Here is a 21902-nt window from a genome sequence, read left to right on the forward strand (position 1 = left end):
ATATATATATATATTAAAAATTTTTAGATAAAAATGAAAACAAAATTAAAATATACAAATCAAACATCCTAGTTCACAAAAAAAACTAATCCATGAAAAATAACTGGCTTCAAAAGTGCTAGAATTGAAAAAAAAAAACGTGAAAATGTATAAATGTCCATGTACATTCAAAGTCACAATTCAACAGAGAATAATAATTTAAAAAGAAAAGAGAAGAAAAAAATCTTGATAAAAAGTTAAAGAATTCTTTCCTTTGGAGTTCAAATTATTCTCAGCTTCTCTTCTCAGCAACTTTAAGTGGGTTGTCAGGAGCATGATGCTCCACCCTCTAGATTGCTAGAATAAGAGAGGTAATCCCATAGACAACATTGGTAGAGATGGGGTTTAGGCTTAGGTAGGCTCCATGCTCTTCAATGAATGCCAACTGGTCTGGAGATTTTAAATCAGTGCACATCCAGCACCTAGTACTTGCTGGTCCATGATGGAAGACTCTAACCCAAAGATCTCCCCAGGTTCCACTCATGTGGTATGGGAGCCAATTCTTAGTCCCCTACATCACCTGAGTACCCCATGTTTCCTGGTCTCAGGTTCAGTCTCCAAACAAACTTTCCCACTCTGGCCCTTCTGAGCTCCTGGCCAGATGCATCTCTCTGGTCCTGCAAGTAGCAGATTGGAGGAAGAGGATAGAGCTCGGGTGGGTTTCTGCAACCAATTGTCCCCTGTGTAAACCTCTCTCCACGTTTGATTTTTCTCCTGATCACTTAAGCAAACCTATGTCCTGCAGTGTGTGTCTACTGGGCCTGTATTTCAGGCCAAATTCTGGTTTGCTGGGAATCAGCTTCCTCAGCTGCCAGTCCCCTCACCAAGGCTGCAAAACAGTTCCTGCCTTTGGCTCCCACATGCTGCCTGGAGAGATGACAGCTTCTTTCCCCACACACACAGCACATCTTTCAGGTTTGTTGGGCAACGTCCTTGGTCTCTAAGTACTCTGTATCTAGACACCTTGTTCCTTCCAACGTGGGTTCCTTAATTCTCTTATGCCTCTACGATGCTCACAGAGGGAACTTTCTTGCTGGTGCTTCTGGCCCAGATGTGGCAGTGGCTATGCCACTGATGATTTTTCCCTTATTTTATTATATCCAACCTCTTGTATCCCCAGTCTATTTGAATATCCAGTTTTAAATTCCAATAAAGTCCCCCCACACACCTTTTTGATCACCCAGCTTGCAGAGAAGCTGCCTGTCTGCTTTCTTGGTTTTATGCTATGGAGCAGCCAGGAACACAACCTCCTCTATTCCACCATCTTCCACCAGATCCCTTTCTTGGGAAACACTGAATTTGCCTTCTGTCCACAGATTTTCACTTAAAAAAAAATTTAATATGAATGAAAGCATACATTTTTTGTGTCTGGTTTGTTCTGTTTAGCACAAAATGCATCTGAAATTCATTTGTGTTGTTGGATCTATTAGTTCATTGCCCTTTTATGGTCATTAGTATATAAAAATTAAGCCATTCACTAGTTGATGGACCTTTGGGTTGTTCTGTCTTTTTCCATTATGACTAAGGCATCTGTGAAGATTCAAGTACAGTTCTTTGTAAAAACATGCTCTTGTTTTGCTTGGGTAAATACCTGGGAGTAGAATTTCTGGATTATATTGTAAAAATGTATTTAATCTTGTGAGACTCTCTCAAGTTATTTTCCAAAGTAGCTCTATCAGTTTGCATCCCTAACAGAAATATATAATAGTCTGAGTTACTTTACTCCTCTCCAAAATTCCCAGAGTACACAGTGATTTGTCATTGTGGCCTTAATTTGCATTTCTCTTATCAATAGTCCTTCTGCATATCTTTCTATATGCTTATTTGCCATTGCTATAGCTTCTTTGTCTCTTCAAAACTTTCACACATTTTTTAAAGATGGAATCATTTATTTCTTATTATTGAATTAAAAAAGATCTTAATTCAAACAAGTCCTTTATTAATTATGTGGATGATTGTATATAATATTTATTTTATACACAAATATGTAATAGTTCTTTTATATATATAGAACAAATAATTACTTTTTTCATAATTATATCTTTTGACAAATACTTTTAACTTTGATGAAGCCAATTCATCAACTTTTTCTTTTAGGAATCTTAATTTTTCTTATTTTTCTTTCATAGCTAACAAATATATGTCTAACCCAATAGTACAAGATTTTATCCAATGTTTTCTACTGAAAGTCTTACGGTTTCAGGTCTTACATTTAAATCTGTGGCCCCAAGAAACGTATTTTTTTTTTTTAGTATGGCATAAGGTGAGGGTTGAAGTTCATTTTTAAAATACAGATATCCAATTTTCGACCACCACTTTGTGTAAAGATTACCATTTCTCATTGGATTATTTTTATGTCATTTTATTGGGGAGAATTAGTTAAACACATGTCTATGAGTCTATTTCTGGAGTCACAGTCTTGCGCCAAAGATGTATATGTATATGCTATATTGTCTTTTTTACTATTGTGTTACATTAGGAATTCAAATTACCCAGGATTTTCTCTTTAAAAATTGCTTTGTTATTCTGACTTTTGGTCTAAATATCAATCTTAGAACTATTTAGTCAATTCATAAAAACAACAACAAAGAAAACAAAAACATAAGTATATATTTATATGTGTGTGTATGAATATATGTACACATGCATATATACATGTGTGTTTATGTATGAGTGATATCTATATATGTTTCAATTTGGAGTTAAGATACATTCATTTAAAACATGATAAGAATAGCAAAATAGCATGAAAACATTAACATCTTAATAGTTGATTGTGTCCATAGTTTTTTAATATTCATTCAGTTACTACAAAATGTAGAAATGTAATTTTTAGTTCTGTATGACCTCTTCAATTTTTAATATTTTATATTATGTTATTGTTATATTCTTAAGTTTTTGGTAATGTCACAATAAAGAGAACAAGTAAACATTATGTCTTGGGAATAGACTTCTTATATCTGTTACAACTTTCTATATCTTGTATATGGGTTTTCATTGTATGTTTGTATATTTTACCTCAGTCTCACTTTATTTGGGGTACCTTTCGAGGATTTACATTCATTTGGGCCCCTATAGAAGACAGCATTATTGGACAGAAAAGCCAGAGACATCTGAGTCCAGTCTTGGGTTAGCCAATGCCCTTCTTATGGTGATCTCCAAGGAAACATACTTCTGGAGGTGGTGGAGAAAGGCATAATTGTACTTTAATCATCTGTGACTTTGGCTTCAAATTCCATGGTGGAAATTCATTAACTAGAGGAGACAATATGGAGGGCTAATTGTCCCTATGTTACATAGAAAAATGAACCAGTAAACACAAGCAAGGGCCTAATTCTGAGTTGAACCAGACAAACCTGTGTCATGGCTTCTCAGGCCAGGACAGCAATGTTTGGTCAGTGGCCAAACAGAAAAAAACACCTCCACGGGAAAAAAAAAAAAAAAAAACTAGTATAGACCAGCCTGCTTCCAGACATCGCAATATTTGATTATTGCTTTTCCTTCTGGGAATCTTCTAATTAAGAGACTTGTTCTTGTGCTTTCAGCCAGAAGATGGTTCCACCAAGAAACAGAAGGGTCAAACCTTGAATGTGACCCAAGCAAACCACTCCCTTCCTCCTTTAGGAGGTGGAGGAGGGAAATCAATGAATAGGAGAGTTTACTTGCCCTAGAAGCCCGTGACAGCCATTAAACACGACTAACTATTACCTGATATAGTTTGCTGTTCTATACTTACCACCAGCTATAATTATAATAGGGAAAGCATTTGCAAGACAAAACACTTCCTACACTTCCTCAGTCTTCAGTAGTATCATGTTCACAGTGTGAACTTCAACAAAAATGCTTACTTATTAAAATTAGTACTTCCCAAAACAGTAGGATGTAGCACAGGCTCACATGGAAGACATGCCTGGACGCTGACCACTATGACATCAGCTCACAGGTTTCTATGGGTTTCCACTGTGTTTACTAGATGATGTGCCATCTTGACCTTGAAAGAACAAAGTCATATACTGAGAATTTCAGGAAATAACATACATTTTAACAAAAAAGGAATCTGATTGCCTTGACAGAAGAATTTAGCATGATGTTTGAACAAATCTTTTCTATCTATAAAGGTTTTTTCCCGCCCCCACTCCCAATCATTTTGTTATTCCTAGGCTCTTATTGTTCTTGTGATTCAAGAAAAACTGATAGAATATTTTTTGCCATTTTTAAAATTTGATCTTGCAAGTGAAAATCAATATTTTGGAAAACACATATGTTCCCCAAATCTAATTAGGCTTTTCTGTTCTAACTTTTCTAACTACATTGGTGTGGATAGTTGTAACAAAGCAACTGTAGTGTTATTATTTGATAAAATATTACAACATTTTAAAGAAAAACAGAACTCAATTAATTAATTCTAGTGACATTCATACTTACTCAGCCCTACTATCCTCTTCTCATAATCTTCTATATTTAATTATGGTAATACTTCTCATGCTGTTATTTGCTTTTTAACAAACTGCTGGCTTTATTCAACACCATTCTTCTGAGGGCAAGGTCTGTGTTATGCTCTACATCTGTAAGCCCATTCCCTTATGATATCAAATAGGATCACCTAAGCTTACATATGTCAATTAAACCCAGGTTTCCTGGTTATCAAGAATGAAATATCTACAATATTTCATTGATAAAATATTACAACATTTTAAAGAAAAACAGGAGGATCGTGAGTTTCAGGCCACCCTGTCTCAAAATAAAAAACTTAAAAAGGCTGAGGGTGGGGGCTGGGGATGTGGCTCAAGCGGTAGCGTGCTCGCCTGGCTTGCGTGTGGCCCGGGTTCGATCCTCAGCACCACATACAAAGAAAGATGTTGTGTCCACCGAAAGCTAAAAAATAAATATTAAAAAAATATTCTCTCTCTCTCTCTCTCTCTCTCTCTCTCTCTTAAAAAAAAAAGGCTGAGGATGTAGTGTGGTGATAGAGTGTCCCTGGGTTCACTCCCCAGTACCACAAAAAATAAAAAGAAATAAAACCCTGCATACAGCACTATCATTTTAAAATAATGCATCCCATTGTCCTGCAATCATGTCACACCTATATTATGATTCTCTAAAAATGTACTATAGAAGGCGGATGTTGATTACAACCCTCCAAACATTCATGATTCCTGTTTTTGTTCAATTCTTTAGATTAAGAATGTAATAATATAGGTAGTGACTCTGGAAACATTTTCTGTAAATGCCAACCAAAAGTTAACAGAAGCTCAAATGTCATTTGGTTTATCAAATTGCTATTCAAAGATATGAAGCTTTAAAAATAGACAATATCTCTATAAAGTTAGAAAAATTTATCTTGACACTGTCTTTCTTTCTACATATTATTTTATTCCTCTATTTCTATATAGAGGTGTGTGGATATGTGTGTGTGTGTGTGTGTGTGTGTATCCATATTCACATTCCATTACATAAATATATAAAAGTTCTTATTATTAGAATTTCACTTTCTGCACAGACCTGTTTCAGAAGTTAAAGCTACTCTGCTGAAACCATCTTTGAGAGTGCTGTGTTATTTTATTTTCATAAACATTTTGTGTGTGGAGGCTGCTAGAAATTTATGGACCAGTTATTTTCTGCCTCAGTACCAATGAAGCACATTGCTATCATGTTCAAAAACTAAAAGATGGTTTCAAGTAATGCTAAAAAGAAAAAAAATCCATCATGAAATGCTATTTGTTTATTCCTGTATTAGCACATCATTGTCCAAAGTACTGTCATTTAAATTTTGCTTCTGAAGCCCACTTTAAAGGCTCAGATGGTACAAAACTGATGAAGCACTCAACCTGTAAAAGCATATAAAGAGAGCATTATGCAAATATTGCAATAAAAATCTCATTACTTTTTTTAACAATATCTGAAAGTTTGTGTCCATGTAGATAGACCATGTTTAAGAAGAAAAGAAAAACTTGCTCATCCAGATCTCCTAGTTCATTACAGGCTTTAGAAGTGAAGATACCTTTTGTGTCCCCCACCCTAAGGTAGTTCTATATATATCACTTCTCTTTATGGTTTTGACTGAAGTTTAACAAAAAGATATGCCAAGCCAATTCTATTTAAATACTATCTTGAAAAAAATTCCTGAAGTGTCAATCTGACACTCTTTTACAGATGGAAAACAAATGTCATTTCTGGAGAAAACATGAAAACAGAAAAATGAAACCACACTTAATTTTTTAATGTACGTGGAAATGGGAGCAATTCACAATCAAGAACACCACAGTTTCCTCAAACACTTTTTTAGCACTCTAGAATTTATCGACTCCAGAATTGGTGACAATTCTGACATATTGTCATTAACAGCTAAGTTAAGGAAAGCAAATGTGTTTTCCTCCCTGGTAAAATGAAAATATTACAGACTAGAGAGGAAAAAAAAAAAAAAAAGAAAAACTGTTGTCAAATCTTACACTGGTGTATTTGTTTGCAAATATCCTAGCAAATTAGCTGGAACAGTCTAATTTCCGTCTCTTCAATGCCTAGAACAAAGACTGATGGAACTAGGCAATCAAGAAGCATTTTTTTATGATGCTGATTAAAACTGAAATAGTCATGAAATGCTGTTTCCTACAAGGTGGAATGTATTTCAATAGTCACACTAAACGTCCATATGCATTAATCAGGTGCCCTTGTTATGGTTTGTGTATGTCCTATAAAGCAGTATTTTCACTGGACAGTTTTTAAGTTCAAATTTATTATTTTTTATCTTTTATCACTGTTTATATAATATTGTATGCATGCCCCTTAAGTTCCAACAATCACAAAAACAACCACAATGATGACACACACACTCATATTCACACATGTAATGATATACTAGCTGCAAAGAATGAGTTCACTTCTAGTGACATATGAACAATTGAGTATGATTAAAATATTTTAAGGAGCTATATGAAACTAATTTCTAGACACATTTTTCTCAGATTCATGAAAAATAAGACGAATATTATAGGACCTCAATTTTACTTATGCCAATTCTGAGAGAAAATCGCTAACTTTGTCAAGAAATGATGGGTGGCTGGGCAAGGTGGCACATGCCTAATAATCCCAGCAGTTGAGGCAGCTGAGACAGGAGGCTCACAAGTTCAAAGCCAGCCTTAGAAAAAGCAAGACACTAAGCAACTCAGTGAGACCCTGTCTCTAGATAAAATACAAAATAAGGCTGGGGCTGTGGCTCAGTGGTTGAGAGCCCCTGAGTTCAATCCCCAATACCCACCCACCCCAAAAAAGAAATGATGGGCAAATGATAAATTCACAAAGTGGTTGTTCTGGTTTGAATATGAGGTAACCCTGAAAGTTCGCACTTAGATAATGCAGGAATGTTCAAAGGTGGATTAATACAGTTGATAGAGTAATAATTTGAAATGACTATTGTGCTGCCTAATAACTGTGGTCAGGCAGGTATGGCTAAAGAAAGTAGGCTACCGAGGTGTGCCTTTGGGGTTTATATTTTATCCCTGGCTCCTTATGCATTGCATTTCTCTCCCTCTCCNAAAAAAAAAAAGGAATGAATTTGGACATAAACTTTACACCCTTCATACAAATTAACTCTAAATGGAGGGTATGGAGGGTAGGCCTATTGGCTTTATCAATGAAATAACTATATTAAAAATGCTTATCAGATATCACTAGGGAACTACAAGTGAAATGAAAATGACATACTACTTATGAAATACCACACTGTAATGTACTTATTACAATGGCCAGAATCTGAAACACTGGCAACACCAAATCCCATCAAGCACATAAAGCAACAGAACTCTAATTCATTACTGGAAGAAAGACAAAATGATAAGGCCCCTTTGGAAGACAGTTTGGCAATTTATTACAAAACTCAACATCCTTTTCCTGTATGATCCAGCAATTAAGCTCTTAGTACTTACCCAAAGAAGTTGAAAATTTGTCTCCACACAAAAAACTATCCCTGGATCTTTATAGAGGCTTTAGTCATAATAGCCAAAACTTAGAAGCAATCAAAGTGTCCTTTAGTAGGTTAACTGACGAACTGGAGCACATCCAGAAAACAGAATAATATTCTATGTTAAAAAAAAAGAACTACCATGCCATTTCAAGACTTGGAGAATGTCTAAATATACATTACTAAGTGAAAGAAGCCAATCTGAAAAGGCTACATATTGTATAATTTCAACTATATGACAAACTGGAAAAGTCAAACTATGGAGATAGTAAAAAGATCAGTGACTGTCAAAGGTTAATAGAGAGGAAGTGATGAACAAGGGGACAGAGGATTTTTAGGGCAGTGAAACTATTCCGTATTATAGTAGTGCATTTTGGCTTCATGTTATTTTACATTTGCCAAACCCCATAGAAAATACATCCATAATGAACTCTGATGTAAAGTATGGACACTCCTGTACTTTCCACTCGATTTTGCCGTTAACCTAAAATTTCTCTAAGAAACAAAGTTTATTATTTTAAAAGATGATGATAGCATGCCCAAGATGAGAAGGTTCTTGACAGTAATATTTTCTTTACTGATTTCACAGAAATTATAGGTATTACACTAAAAATTTAAGTCTGCATATATTCAAACCTCATTAATAGATACCAAATGTTATTATTTCATAAACTAATTTATTGGACTTTAAAACTTTAAATATTGAATATCCAACAAAGTCAATTTGAATAATTGAATCTAACATTAATAGATAGACATAATAATGGAAATGTGATTTACTTCCTCTATAGTAAAAATTGAAGTGAAATGAAGCCAGACATAAAAGCAATTTCATCTATGTAAGTATAAAAGCAGACAACCTCAGTCTATGCTGTTCAAAGTCAGGAGACTAACTTCCCAAAGAGGGATGTAATGATGGGAAGGGAACACAGAAGAAGTCTGAAGTTTGGGAGTTTGGCTCAGTGTTCTGGATGCTGGTTGGGTGTGTTCTGAATTATGACCTGGAGGTTTTCAGTTTATTATGAAAATGCACTGAGCTGTAGACTCAACATGTGCATTTCTGTATGTAAGGTTTACTCCTTATAAAGTAAAAAAAAAAAAAAAGGTAGTAAGCATGATTCGTTGTTTTATTAAATGTTGATTAAAGCAAAGAGAAAATAGAGATAAAGGTATATAAAATTTCACACAATCCTCAGGTTTACATAAGAATAGACAGGAACATAAAGACACCAAGAGGGCTTCAAAAAAGTGAAAAGAAAACCCTTTTGAAATTATTTCCATGAAGGTCAGAATTTCTTGGCATTACTTATGAACTAATATAAACCACAGGGTCATCTGTATAACCACCACAGCCAGCAAAGAAAAACATAAGATCTGGGGAAAAGTAGAGCTTCTTCAGTAGGATAAAGATTAAGTTAGAAATTAATGCCTTGTTGAAAGACTTGCACTACAACACCTTTACCTGCCTCTCTCTCTCTCTCTCTCTCTCTCTCTCTCTCTCTCTATATATATATATATATATATATATATATATATATATATTCATTTCTATTTGAATGATTTTACAAAACAAACAGAGCTTATGACTTTTAACCAATCTTATCACTGGAGTTCAGTTTTCATTGCTCTGTGAGTATAGACACGATCATGCACTGGTGCAAGTTTTCTCTGTTGAAGTGGATGAGATCGAAGACCTCCAGTTACAGAGGTCATTCATTTCTGTTCAGTCCATGAATAGATGAGTTTACAAGGATATTCTGAACACGGGAAATGTGGTTCACTCTAGGACATTCCCTGAGCTCCACTTCAAGCAACAGTTTCTACCTCCTTACCTGCCCGGTTACTGAACTCTAGGAAAAATTGATTAGTATGAGTTTTATGCCTTCTTCTTCCCATATCTCACCTTAAGGTTCTAATAATAAATGAACAGTTCTGACAGCCACTGCAAGAGAAAAGGGAAAGGGAAAACTAAAATGCCTATGTAGTCTTGAGAACAAATGAATGAAACCTTGAAGAAACAATAAGTTAATATTAGACCACAATAATACTGATGAAGGAGATTTATCACATTCTGAAATCTATGTTGAAAAATTTATGCAAATGAGCACATATTTGGGAAGTGTTTATGTGTGTCTGTTTGAAATTCTGTAAATATATTCAGAGGTTTATGCCTCTCAGGGGCAGGAAAAAAAAGTAATCATTACTATTACCATTTATTGATTATTCACTACATACAGGCATTGGGCTAAGCCCTTAAGGAAGAATTAGCTCATTAAATGCTCACGTAACACTATACAGCAGTTATGATTATTATTGCTACCCAATGAAGGGAACACACAGGCTTGTAAAATCTAACTGACTGAACCAAAATGTCATGGCCTAAATGGAAGAGTCAGGATTTGCCCTCATGTCTATCTTTCCCAAGCTCATGGCCACTTGTCACCGTCTCGGTTACTGAAGGATCACAAAGCAAATGGAGAAATACTGGGAATAAGGAAGAAAAGAGGGGAAAAAAGAAGGTTAAGATATAAAGGATAATAAAGAAAGTAAAAGAAGTGAGAAACAGAAAGGAATACAAAATACCAATGGCATAATTTAGATACATAATGAACACTGATAAATATTTGTTAAATGAACATGTTTGACATATTCATATAAATTCCATAAATATGCACTCATGATTTTTCTACAACAAAATTTGTTAATTGTTCACTTAGTTAGAGACAAAGGTAGTTCAAAAGCAAAGTTATTTTATAGTCATGGTTTTTAAACACATCCAAAAGACTAAGAAAGCAAAGTCCCCAAACTGTAATGATTTAACCATCAGCATTAACATGATTTTTTTATTCATATCCCTCATTTTCAAACTAACTTTGTGATTAAACTTAATGTAATTATAAGAGTTAATAACCTTAAAGAGAAAAATAATCAAGGCTCCATTTTAATTTTCAGGTAGATTCTTTCTGAAGTGAAATATCACCAGAAAATAATTACCCCTAATAACATGGGAGCTATTCCATTAAATACCTTTCTTCATTTCAAAGAAAAGGTATGTAATTTTTGAAGAAAACAGAGGAAATAATGAAAGAATGAGCCTCATTTGGTCTACTCTAGACTCATCACATGCCCATCTCAATGGTAATGCATTTTCTCATTTGCTTTGAAAGTGGAAAAACATTCACACTCCTGTTCCTATATCCAAGAGGCTGGCACTGCTGGGAAAAAAAAACTTGCTAATTGGAGCCATAGCAGAGGCATCCTTTCCAAAGTCTGTCCTGTTTTCACTTCCACTATTGGTCTTTCTATACGGTGCTTTTTAAGTCTGTATCTTTCTTAAGATGTTCAAGTCCTCAATCTCAGACTACCCATCTCATCAAACACTTACTTCATTGTAGGTGTATTGATGAAATATTCTCCATGTATTGTATAATTTGTCTATCTCTTTGTTAAGTATTAAGTATTAATCATCTTAAACTTATAGGAACCCTGAATATATATATATTCCTCCCCCAAGGTTACACATACACACACACACACACATACACACACACAGTACATATACTATTATCACTATTATTTCCATCAGAGATGAGGAAATAAAGATTTAGGGAGATTTGTTTCCTTGGCCAAGATCATAATATAGTAAGTAGTAAAACTGCATTCAAACTGAATATAAAGCCTGTGTTTCTGATCATTGTGAAAAGTACAAGCCATTACATGTACACTCATTCAGAAATTTTTCCCATCACCTCAGATCCTCTCAGCTCCTTCATCTGTTTCCTCATCCTTTTTTATTCAGTATAGTTGATTTATTTTTTTTAAATACATGACAGCGAAATACATTGCAATTCTTATTTCACATATAGAGCACAGTTTTTCATATCTTTGTATATAAAATATGCTCATACCAATTCATGTCTTATACATGTACTTTTTTTGCAATTTTTATTACACATATGTACCACAATTTTTCATATCTCTGTTTGTATATAAAGTATGTTGACACCCAATTCGTGTCTTCATACATGTACTTTGTATAATGATGTCCATCACATTCCACCATTCTTGCTAAACCTCTGCCCCTTCCTTCCCCTCCCACCCCTCTGCCCTATCTAGAATTCATCTATTCTTCCCATGCTCCCCCTCCCTACCCCACTATGAGTCAGCCTCCTTATATTAGAGAAAACATTCCACATTTTTGGGGGAGGGTGGGGGGATTAGCTAACTTCACTTAGCATTATCTTCTCCAACACTATCCATTTACCTGCAAATGCCATGATTTTATTCTCTTCTATTACTTAGTAAAATTCCATTGTGATATATGCCACATTATTTTATCCATTCATTCATTGAAGGGTCCTCATCCTTCACTCAAGGCTCACCACAGCATCTCTATTTAGACCCATGGTTCAGCCCTCAGTTCTTAATACTGTGATCATGGCGTCCCATCTGTCTCTGGGATTTTCTTATCATTTATTCCTTTGTATTTAGTATATTATGAAGATCATAAATAATAAGAATAAATGATGGGTAAAAGAAATCCAACCTAATGGGTGAAATTGAGCAATTCCAAAAAAACAACCAGAATATATCCATTGATTTGTTTCAAGCTTTTCTTCAAGGCTGGGAAAATCTTGGCATGTGTCTCTATTTTAAGGAAGGAAATGATAAAATAGTGAACTTCATCCTACATGACTATGAAAGATATTAGACTTTAATTCCCCTATAGTCTATCACCCTACTCAGTTAGAAAACAGAAGCAGAAGTATAATTCCACTCCTAACTTTCATGATGACTTAATTTATAAGTTCAATACTTTATAACCAACTTGAAGTTCTTAATCAAAAACTAAAAAACTACTTAATTTCAAATCAGACTGCTTATTTATCTTTATGTATTCATTATTAATATATACTCTGTTAACTTTTCTTAAATGTATAAATATTTCCAGGAAATACATGTAAGCTCTTAGCTTTGAAAAATTAATCATATAAAATACCTTCAAATTATCGTTGACTTCCTCCATTTTATTTCAAATGAGGTGATTATCAAAAAAGATATTATTTTTAGGATCGTATAATTTTTAAGATTTTTTTAAGTGATTCAATCGATACTTCAGCAAGTTTAACTTTGCTTTACCTATGTTTGTTAGATAAAAATTAATTATGAGAAAATTATGCATCATAAACTCAAGCAATGACATTTCATCAATTTTTCCACATACTGATCTAATTTTCTACTTACCAGAAGTAGATGAAACAAAGGCAGTGTCAATTTCATCAATGGTATATACACTAAAATAATGAATCAGTAATCACAGTTACAAAGAAAGATCACTTGAGGAAGTTAAGCTATTTCTCAACATCTCTTGGTTTCTGGCAAAGCACAGTGGTAGTACAGAGCCAGCTTTCAAACAGTTCTGAACCCCTTTCTCTGTAATTCACTTATCTCCATTTCATGTGTACTTTCATTTTCCCATTTCAGATGCTATTCTCTCACCAAGACTGTTGGAGCCCACTCTTAACTTATCATCTCCTGCCTTCAATCTCACTCCCTCCCATCTTTCAATTACTGCCATAGTTATTTTTCTAAAACACTTTCTTAGCACCTGCTTAGCACTTCATCATCCTGCTCAAAAAGCCTCCCTGGTTCCTTTTTGCTGGTTGTGTCGCATTCAAACAACAGGGCTTGGCAAGACTTCAAATGGGCCCAAGCTTACCTTCCTAGCTCATCTTCCAGCATGCACCCCTCTCCCCTCATCTCTGCAACCTATTATCATGCATTCTTACACTATGGAAGCTTTACTTTCTTGCTCAGTGTGTGTTCTTCCCTGTCTTTCAATGATTATTAAACTGCTTTGTCTGCCAAGAATTTCTTATCCTCATCTCATCCACCTGATGAAATGTTACTTTCCATTTGTAACTCAAATCAGATATCATTTACTCTCTGTGTTGTATTCTTTATTCCTCTTTTATATTGTTTCCTAAATCTCAGCATTCTGTTGTTTGTGAAATCCATGTCTCTATCATATCACTGATCACTTGAATTATTGTTAGTGAAATGTTTCTGTACCTCTCTGTTAAGCTATGAAATTTGACAATTCACAGGTCCACATTTTATTAATCTTTGTGCTCTTGATGCTTAGCTCAGAACTCTTTCATTAGGTTCCTTATAAGATTCCCAATAAAATGTATGTGGGATAAATGATTCATAAGAGATAAAAGTGAACATAAACAGGAAAGACAATAATAAAAAAATTGATAGACATATATGTTTTTAAAATATGCCTTCACCTTATAAAAATAATCTTTATCATAAAAAGGAATATGTAGACAATTTAGAGCTGGAAGAGAGCTCTAAGCTCAGATTCAATCATTTTATATAATGCTTCCTTTTAAAAGATGAGCTGAGAGATTAGGATGGGCTCACATCACAAGAAGAGGGTGGCAGAGCTAGGAAGTCCAGGATCCCAGTACCCAGTCAAAGTGCTGTGCCACAGTACAACATATCATTTGTAGGTTTTAATTAAACACAAAGCAAAAATATGTTTGGCTTCCTTGTTTCTTCAATAAGCATCTGAAAATACACTTATTTCAAATAATTTCCTTAGAATATATTCCTAGAATTAAGAAAATAAAGATTTAATATGCTATGATCAAATGATCATTGAAAAAAATCACACTAATGCTTACTCTTACCAAGCATATTTGGAATACCCAGGATAATCACCTTTTAATAATTACTATTTATTATTACTACTATTTTTATACTCAAGTCCCATTTATTATAGTAAGATGCCATAACAAAGAGTTAGCACCACCATATGTATTAGAAACACTGTATTATACCTTGCACATGCCTGCTCACCCTTGGAAACTGGAATTCAACTGATAATTAGCATTAAATACCAGCTATCACCTGTTTTATCATTGATGATTGAATAAGACACCTATTGTTCTCTCTGTTAATTAATATCTAGTGATTAAATTTGAAGGCTGGGTGTCAGGCATCTGTGCTCTTGGCTAACTCCAGGGTAATGAACATGTTTCCCTGTTAGTTGACTTGTTTCTTAATCTTTTAAAAATGTTTTTATTAGTGTATTATAGTTATACATAACAGTGTATAACATTTTGACAATAATTGTGCATTCATGGAATATAAATTGCGCCATTTCTATCCCCAGTACTTCCTCTTGCACTCCCCTCCTGCTTCCCCCTGCTCCCATTCCTCTCCTCTATTGACTGGCTTTTAAAATTATTGCTTTATAAGATATACATAAAGACAGAATGCCCTCTACAATGAAAATTATTATTAAGTGTTTGCAAATTTGATATATGGAAAACTGTTTCTTTGTTGATTAATTGGTTTTTCTTTGATTATTCATGAGGCTTAACCTTTTCAAATATTTATTAACATTTATAAGTTTTGACAATTGGTACCTTGGAGATGTCATAATTTATATCAATCTATGCATCTGTTTTCTATTTGATATAGTAATTATTTGACATGCCTTCAATACATCATCCCTACTTTGTTTTAAAACTATGCTTATGATAATTTTTAATACTCATTTAGCACCTCGATATTTTACTAATTTTAAGCTTACCCATTTAAATCAGATAAACTTTTCCATTTTCTTTTTGTTTTTTAACTAAACCTAAAATAAACTCCATCTTATGTGAAGAAATTGTCTCTCTCAATTTCACTGAATTAAATAATAGCGGAAAAAAAATGTCCTTTCCCACTTTTTTCTTTTTTATTTATTGTTTTTAGATATACATGACATTAGGGTATAGTTTTACATATTATATATATATGGGTGCAACCCATTACAATTTTGATCCATTCTTGTGGTTGAACAAATGTGAAGTTACACTGGTCATATATTCATATCAGAGCATGGGAAAGTTATGCCTGATTCCTTCTACTATCTTTCCTATTCCCCTCCCCTGCCCCTTCCCTTCATTCCCCTTTGTCTAATACAATGAACTTTTGTACTTCCCCTCTCTAGCTTTTCTCACTTATCTCTTTTTTTGGGGGGTCATGGAAACTTGACCATTAAGCCATATCCCCAGCCCTATTCTGTATTTTATTTAGAGATAGGGTCTCACTGATTTGCTTAGTACCTCACTTTTGCTGGAGTTGGCTTTGTACTCATGATCCTCTTGTCTCAGCCTCCTGAGCCACTGGGAATACAGGAGTACACCACTAGGCCCAGCTTTTCCCACTTACTTCTAAAGCTATAACATGATAAATTCATATGTAGATGCATATGCATGTGTAAAATTATTTATTTAGTGTCATTATATACTTTGGGCTATTTCTTTCTGTTGTTGGGTGTTGTGTGTGTCTGTGTGTGTGTGTGTGTGTGTGTGTGTGCGCGCGCACGCTGGGGATTGAACTCAGGGCCTCATGCATGCAAGGAAAGCACTCTACCAAATGAGCTATACCCCCAACCCTCTGGTTTCATTTTTATGTCTATTCTGGTACTAGTTAAATACTAGATTGATTGTTATAATTATTATAACTTAACATTTTGCTTAAATGTTAAATGTTTGGTAGGAATAGTGTTTTCTTCAAATTCATCTTTTTATGCACTTATTCTCATCATTAAAATTTAAAATAATATTTATCTAAAATTCCAGAACATACTCCTTTTTAATTTTTTTAATTGCACTAAGCACAAATACAAATTTACTCAGAAAGGATTAACATTTTTTATATAATTAGCTCTGCATCCATCAACAAGGACTCTCTCTCCATTTTTCAAATGTGTTGCACATCTGTCAACAAAGCTGTCTTCATACAGGTCTTTCACATATTTCATTCAATTTGTTGCAAAATACTTTAAATATTTTCTGCAAAGGAAACAGAGCTCAATTACATATAAGTTAAGTCAATGACTTCTTACTGGTACATAAGAAAGTTCTTAATATTTTCATATTAATTTTAATATGGATTGGATTATCTTTCTAAAATAAGTAATTTTAATTTTTTTAAATTTATTATCCTTAGAGCAGATTATTTGAATATAACAATGATACTATTTTTCCTTTTTAGTGGTAATTTTTGTTATTTTTGTTTCATGCTTTATTATATTGGTTAAAATATATAGAATATTAATAATAGGGTTATAGTTATAATCCACCTATTTAATAGAAACAGCTATAAGTATATATTTATAGATGCATATATACTTTATCATATTAAACCATTATTCCCTTCCTAGTTTGTTTTGTACTTATTACAGAAATGAGGGTTATATTTTAATCAAATGACTTTAAATCATATTATGAAATGCTAATTATCTTATTTGACCCATTAGCATGGTTGTAGTACATTTCCCAATATGGAGCTATACTATTTCTTTAGATAGCTTAAGTGTATTTTATGCAAACATACTTCCTTGAGAATCAGACTAAAGTGTTCAGAGGACTCTCAAAATTGTATAACTCAACATTTTGAGCTAAGTTTTTAAAATCAAAAAGGTTTCTTAAGAAACAAAAAAAGCAAATGTTGATAAATGCCATCTTTGTACCAGTCCCTGGGGTCTAGAAGATTGAGCATTGAAATGGTGGGACAGGATTTAGGGGCTACCTCACCTCACTTGGTGTCAGGAAGTTCAACGCATGTGAGGCTGACCTCACATACCCACAAAGATGATTGCTCTCTGGTGTTCTCACAGATATTCTGATTCTTAAAGGGGTTTTCATTAATCTTATGAAGCTCATAGGGCCTCTGACCCTCCTTGCTTCTGGTAGGTAGGTACCAGTCCTCTTAGTTTTCCACCTCTCTGCTCCATCTGTTATAACTTTCCCCATAAATTGCTTAGAGGAACTTCCAAAATAGCCTCTTCATCCTCAAGGCAGGACCCATGACAACCAAATTTGCACTACTTGCTCCTAGCCACTGATAATTTGGAGCAGAACTGATACCCAACCAAAGTTTATTAATGAGATTCAAGCTTCCACCTAGTTGGAATTGAGAGTTTGAAAAAAGTGCTTAGTGTCAGCAGGTGTCCTGAACCAAGAATGGCTAAATTCTAGCAGTGTAGGATGGCTCTGTGCGGCACCAGAGAGCTAAAAGTAGAGAGAATCAGTACAAAGAGAACCAGATGGTGCACGTACAGAAAGATGTTTGAGTTTCTGTCAGGTTTACCTTTCCTAGAACCAGTTCTTTTCTTAGACCCTTTTATATTCTGCTATGGTTTTTCTTGACACATACTCATAAATTCTATCAGCATAATTAAGCAAGCTTAAATTGCTTTTTGTTACCTGCAATCAAACAAACCAAATTAATATGCCATTAGGCTTGACTCACTCCTGACATGAGCTCAACTATAGGTAAAAGGAATGGAGAGATATCTCAGGAATTCTGCCCAACACTTTTTCTTTATGATAAATAAGGTTTTCGTAGCAACAGAAGAATCTTTGATTCCATACAAGATGTACAGTATTAATATTTTATTGCCTTGGAACAAAGAGTTGACATAGTTGCTTAAGTTCCTTAAAAAAAAAAAAATCTGAACTCCTTTTCTTTATGTTTTTCTTTTGATAGGTCTTAGGATTTAAAAAATTTATAGAAATAGCATTTTGTTCAAATAGTAGCAATAAAAGTAATCCTAAAAAGTCAAGTCGTTGTTTTCCTCTGGCTTCCCAAGTACAGAAGAGAGGTTGAGAAAACTTGTAAGGAAAACGCGAGTGATTCTAAGCCTGTCATGATTCTGAATGTGCCTGCAATACAGATTCAGGAGATGGGAAAGTAAAATTTTCCAGCAATGATAAAAAAACAGTTTAAGAATTAAAAATCAATCAAACCTCCATTGTAGCTTATGTTTTTGTTGCCAAAAGTAACTTAATTTTTTGGTTTAGTAATCTGACTAAATATTTCACCTTTAGTAATTTCTGAGAGACAAATTTTGAACTGAAATACTAATGTTTTATCATTATAGTTCTCTTACGCTCTTCACATTGTCAAACAATACTCTGGAAGAAACATGATTTTTTAAACTGAGTGTCTTGAAACCACTGCTTAAGTAGGCATACCACATCCCTGCTAATAATCTCAGCAAGACTAAATTTTAAACATGATTCCCTTTTACACCAATGGCCTGTGCAGCATTCAGCAGCTTGTACTGCTTTATCTCCTGCTCTTATAAACTAGAAGTCTTCCTCGAAACATGACATAGTTTTACTATCTTGACTAGAAGGGACCACAAAAAGCAATATATGTCCATATTAATGTCAAAAAGAAACAGTTTAAAGCCCTCATATTAATGTGAAATAGTTTAACATCATCCACACAGAAATAGCACTTCAGCACAGTCACTATTCAATATTTAACTGGGCACTGCTAAATAATTTCATGCAATGGGTTAAGTTTTTTTGTTTTTGTTTTTTTCTTTTGAGAGAACATCATGTAGCTCACTGATCCTGAGAGGAACTGGAAGCCACATTGTATAACACTGGAAGTAGCCCTGGGAAGCCCATTGTTTGACAACTGATAACAGTATGCTAAGACCTTTCCAGTGTATAGTATATTTTTTGTATTATGTATGGTAAGCAGCGCTGGGTCTAGCTGAGCACCTCTGGGCTCTTCAGGAAATTAAAACTGGTCCTGAGGAATACGTGGTGTGGCCAAAAGCCCCTGCATTTCCAATTTAGGAAATAGGCTGGCTGTCCCCCAGATGAGAACAATTGTCACCAACACAACCAACTCCACAATGATCCAGTGAACATTGAAACATAGTTGTTTGCTAGATTTCCAAAAACAAATTACAAACATCTACTTACAGTACAATTCCTGCAAAGAGCAATGATATGTAAGTCTGCAGGACAGAAGTAAGTTCCTTATACAGCTACTGGGACCCTTCAAGGTAACACCAAGTCCAGCGAGTAAAACTGAGAAGTGTATTGGCCAGGGTTACACCAATCCCTTCAACCCAGCAGCTCTTACTTCAACTGATCAAAATGTCAGATTTATGAGTAGGAAGTTAAAATTTTTTAAAAAGAGTATAAGGAAGATGTTCTTCATTTATTCTTCTCAGAGTATGGTTCATCCCACATCATCAGAGTGCAAAAGAGTTACAAATCTAGATCAAGAAAAGGTCTTCCTCCTCCTTGAAAACACCTTTAATGAAGTAGCTTTGGTTTTCCAAACATTACATTTCTCAGTTTTGATTACGGGTACAGGTGCAAAATAGCTGAAGAGAAGGTTTTGACTTTTGCTGTATGATTTTGTTAAATAGCATTGCTCACTTGACTGTCAAAACCCCATATGATACTTTTTCTTGTAGAAATAATTTCCAAGAAAATTTATTCTCTTTTGAAAAACAGATAGACTTGTTCTTATCACATAATTTTCATTGTAGGTCCCTTTGTGCTTTGACTGCGTAGGAAGCTCAGAACTAACACAGGCCCTTATTTGGGTTACAATATTCATTTCTTCCTCCTGTAATAGTTTTGATGATGGTATACTCCTATTCTCTTTCATTTTTAAATCATAAACAGGCAAAATACTAATGATGAATGAACATTAATAGATAAACCAATAATGAAATAAAATAATGATGAACATCCTGAAAATTGAGGAAAATCAAGAGAATTATATAGTCCATGATAATTTGCCTATGTTCAGGCCTCTCTCCCTTTATCATCAGCTATTGGAATACAGACAAGTCTAAAGCCTTGCAAAATAAATCTCTAAGAAGCTCAAAGAAATTCAAGTTCATACAGTAAAACTCAAGTATTTTCCATGACTCTTCTCCATAGTGTACTTAATATTGCATCAGACAGAGTACTGTTGTACTTCAGTAGGTTCCTATTATTTTTCAGATAAGAGCAAACATTAGGAATTGCCTAAAAGACCTCACATGGTCTCATATCACTCTGTCTATGGCTCCACCTTAGACATGAAGCTCCTTAAGATTTCACCTGTTTATAACTCCCTAGATCAGAGAAATTTCCCTCACTATAAACACTAATTCCAGCACCTCTCCCTTTGCAGCATTCATTGTAGGTAATATAATTATAGTTTGGGGTTGTTTATTTGACTGGTTATCTAAGTTCACAAAAAAACTCTAAATCCCCTTGACTCACCAATAATATATGTTTAGCACCTATCATATTGCTGAGCAAAGTATATGTGCTCAATTAAACATCTTGACAGAACTAATGAAGTGTTATATTTGCTTCTCTGTCCATAGTGGATTGAAAGAAAGCAGATTATGGAAGGAATCATGCCTAAAGGCAAGAACAGCAGCCAAATTCTGATAATCTAGCAGGGGAAATAAAACCTGTGCAAAGTGGACAGGAGAACTCAGAGATCATTGGTGTCTAGAGGCAAATTCTGTTAATAGCCATTAGACATGCAGACATTCTTTAATAGTCCATAATAGCACAATTATATTATAGTATGGTATAATAATTGGAGTCATCAAGGAAGGGTTAGGTTTTGATCTATGGTTAAGATAAAAGGGAAATTAGTAATTCACCTTTAGAATGCTTTCATCAGTGCTTCTTGAAAAGATTTCCCTTTCTGAAGGTGAGCCTCACTAATTGAGAAAATTTCCTCATTTGCATTCTACTTCCTACTTCCTAACACTAATGGATAAATGAAGTGTTCCCAACCTCACATTAGGGTAAATAACTTTACACTGTAACAATCCTCTTGCTCAGTTTGATAACTGCATGAAAATTATTTTCAAACTTTTCCTTAGTGTTTATATTAACCAAAGAATTAATGCCATGTAATGATTCTCAAATATTTCTGCTAGAAAGGAGAATATTCTGTGTTGAATGGAAACCAAATTCTGCCTTATGTTGCCTGAGAAAAAGCAAAATAAGAAGTTTCCACTTGAATTCTAAGTTGAAGATGACCTTGTGCTGTTTTGAGAAAGGCTGGCAGC

At 34.3% G+C, this 21902-nt stretch overlaps 1 protein-coding gene across 3 annotated transcripts in view; it reads right to left on the reverse strand.

Moving 5' to 3' along the window:
* Positions 1 to 21902, reverse strand: part of Grm8 (glutamate metabotropic receptor 8) — a 770925-nt gene that overhangs the window by 264609 nt on the left and 484414 nt on the right. The gene's annotated exons all lie outside the window — the stretch shown is intronic.

This window comes from Marmota marmota, unplaced genomic scaffold (genome assembly GCF_001458135.2).
Source record: "Marmota marmota marmota unplaced genomic scaffold, marMar, whole genome shotgun sequence".
Taxonomy (NCBI): Eukaryota; Metazoa; Chordata; class Mammalia; order Rodentia; family Sciuridae; genus Marmota; species Marmota marmota.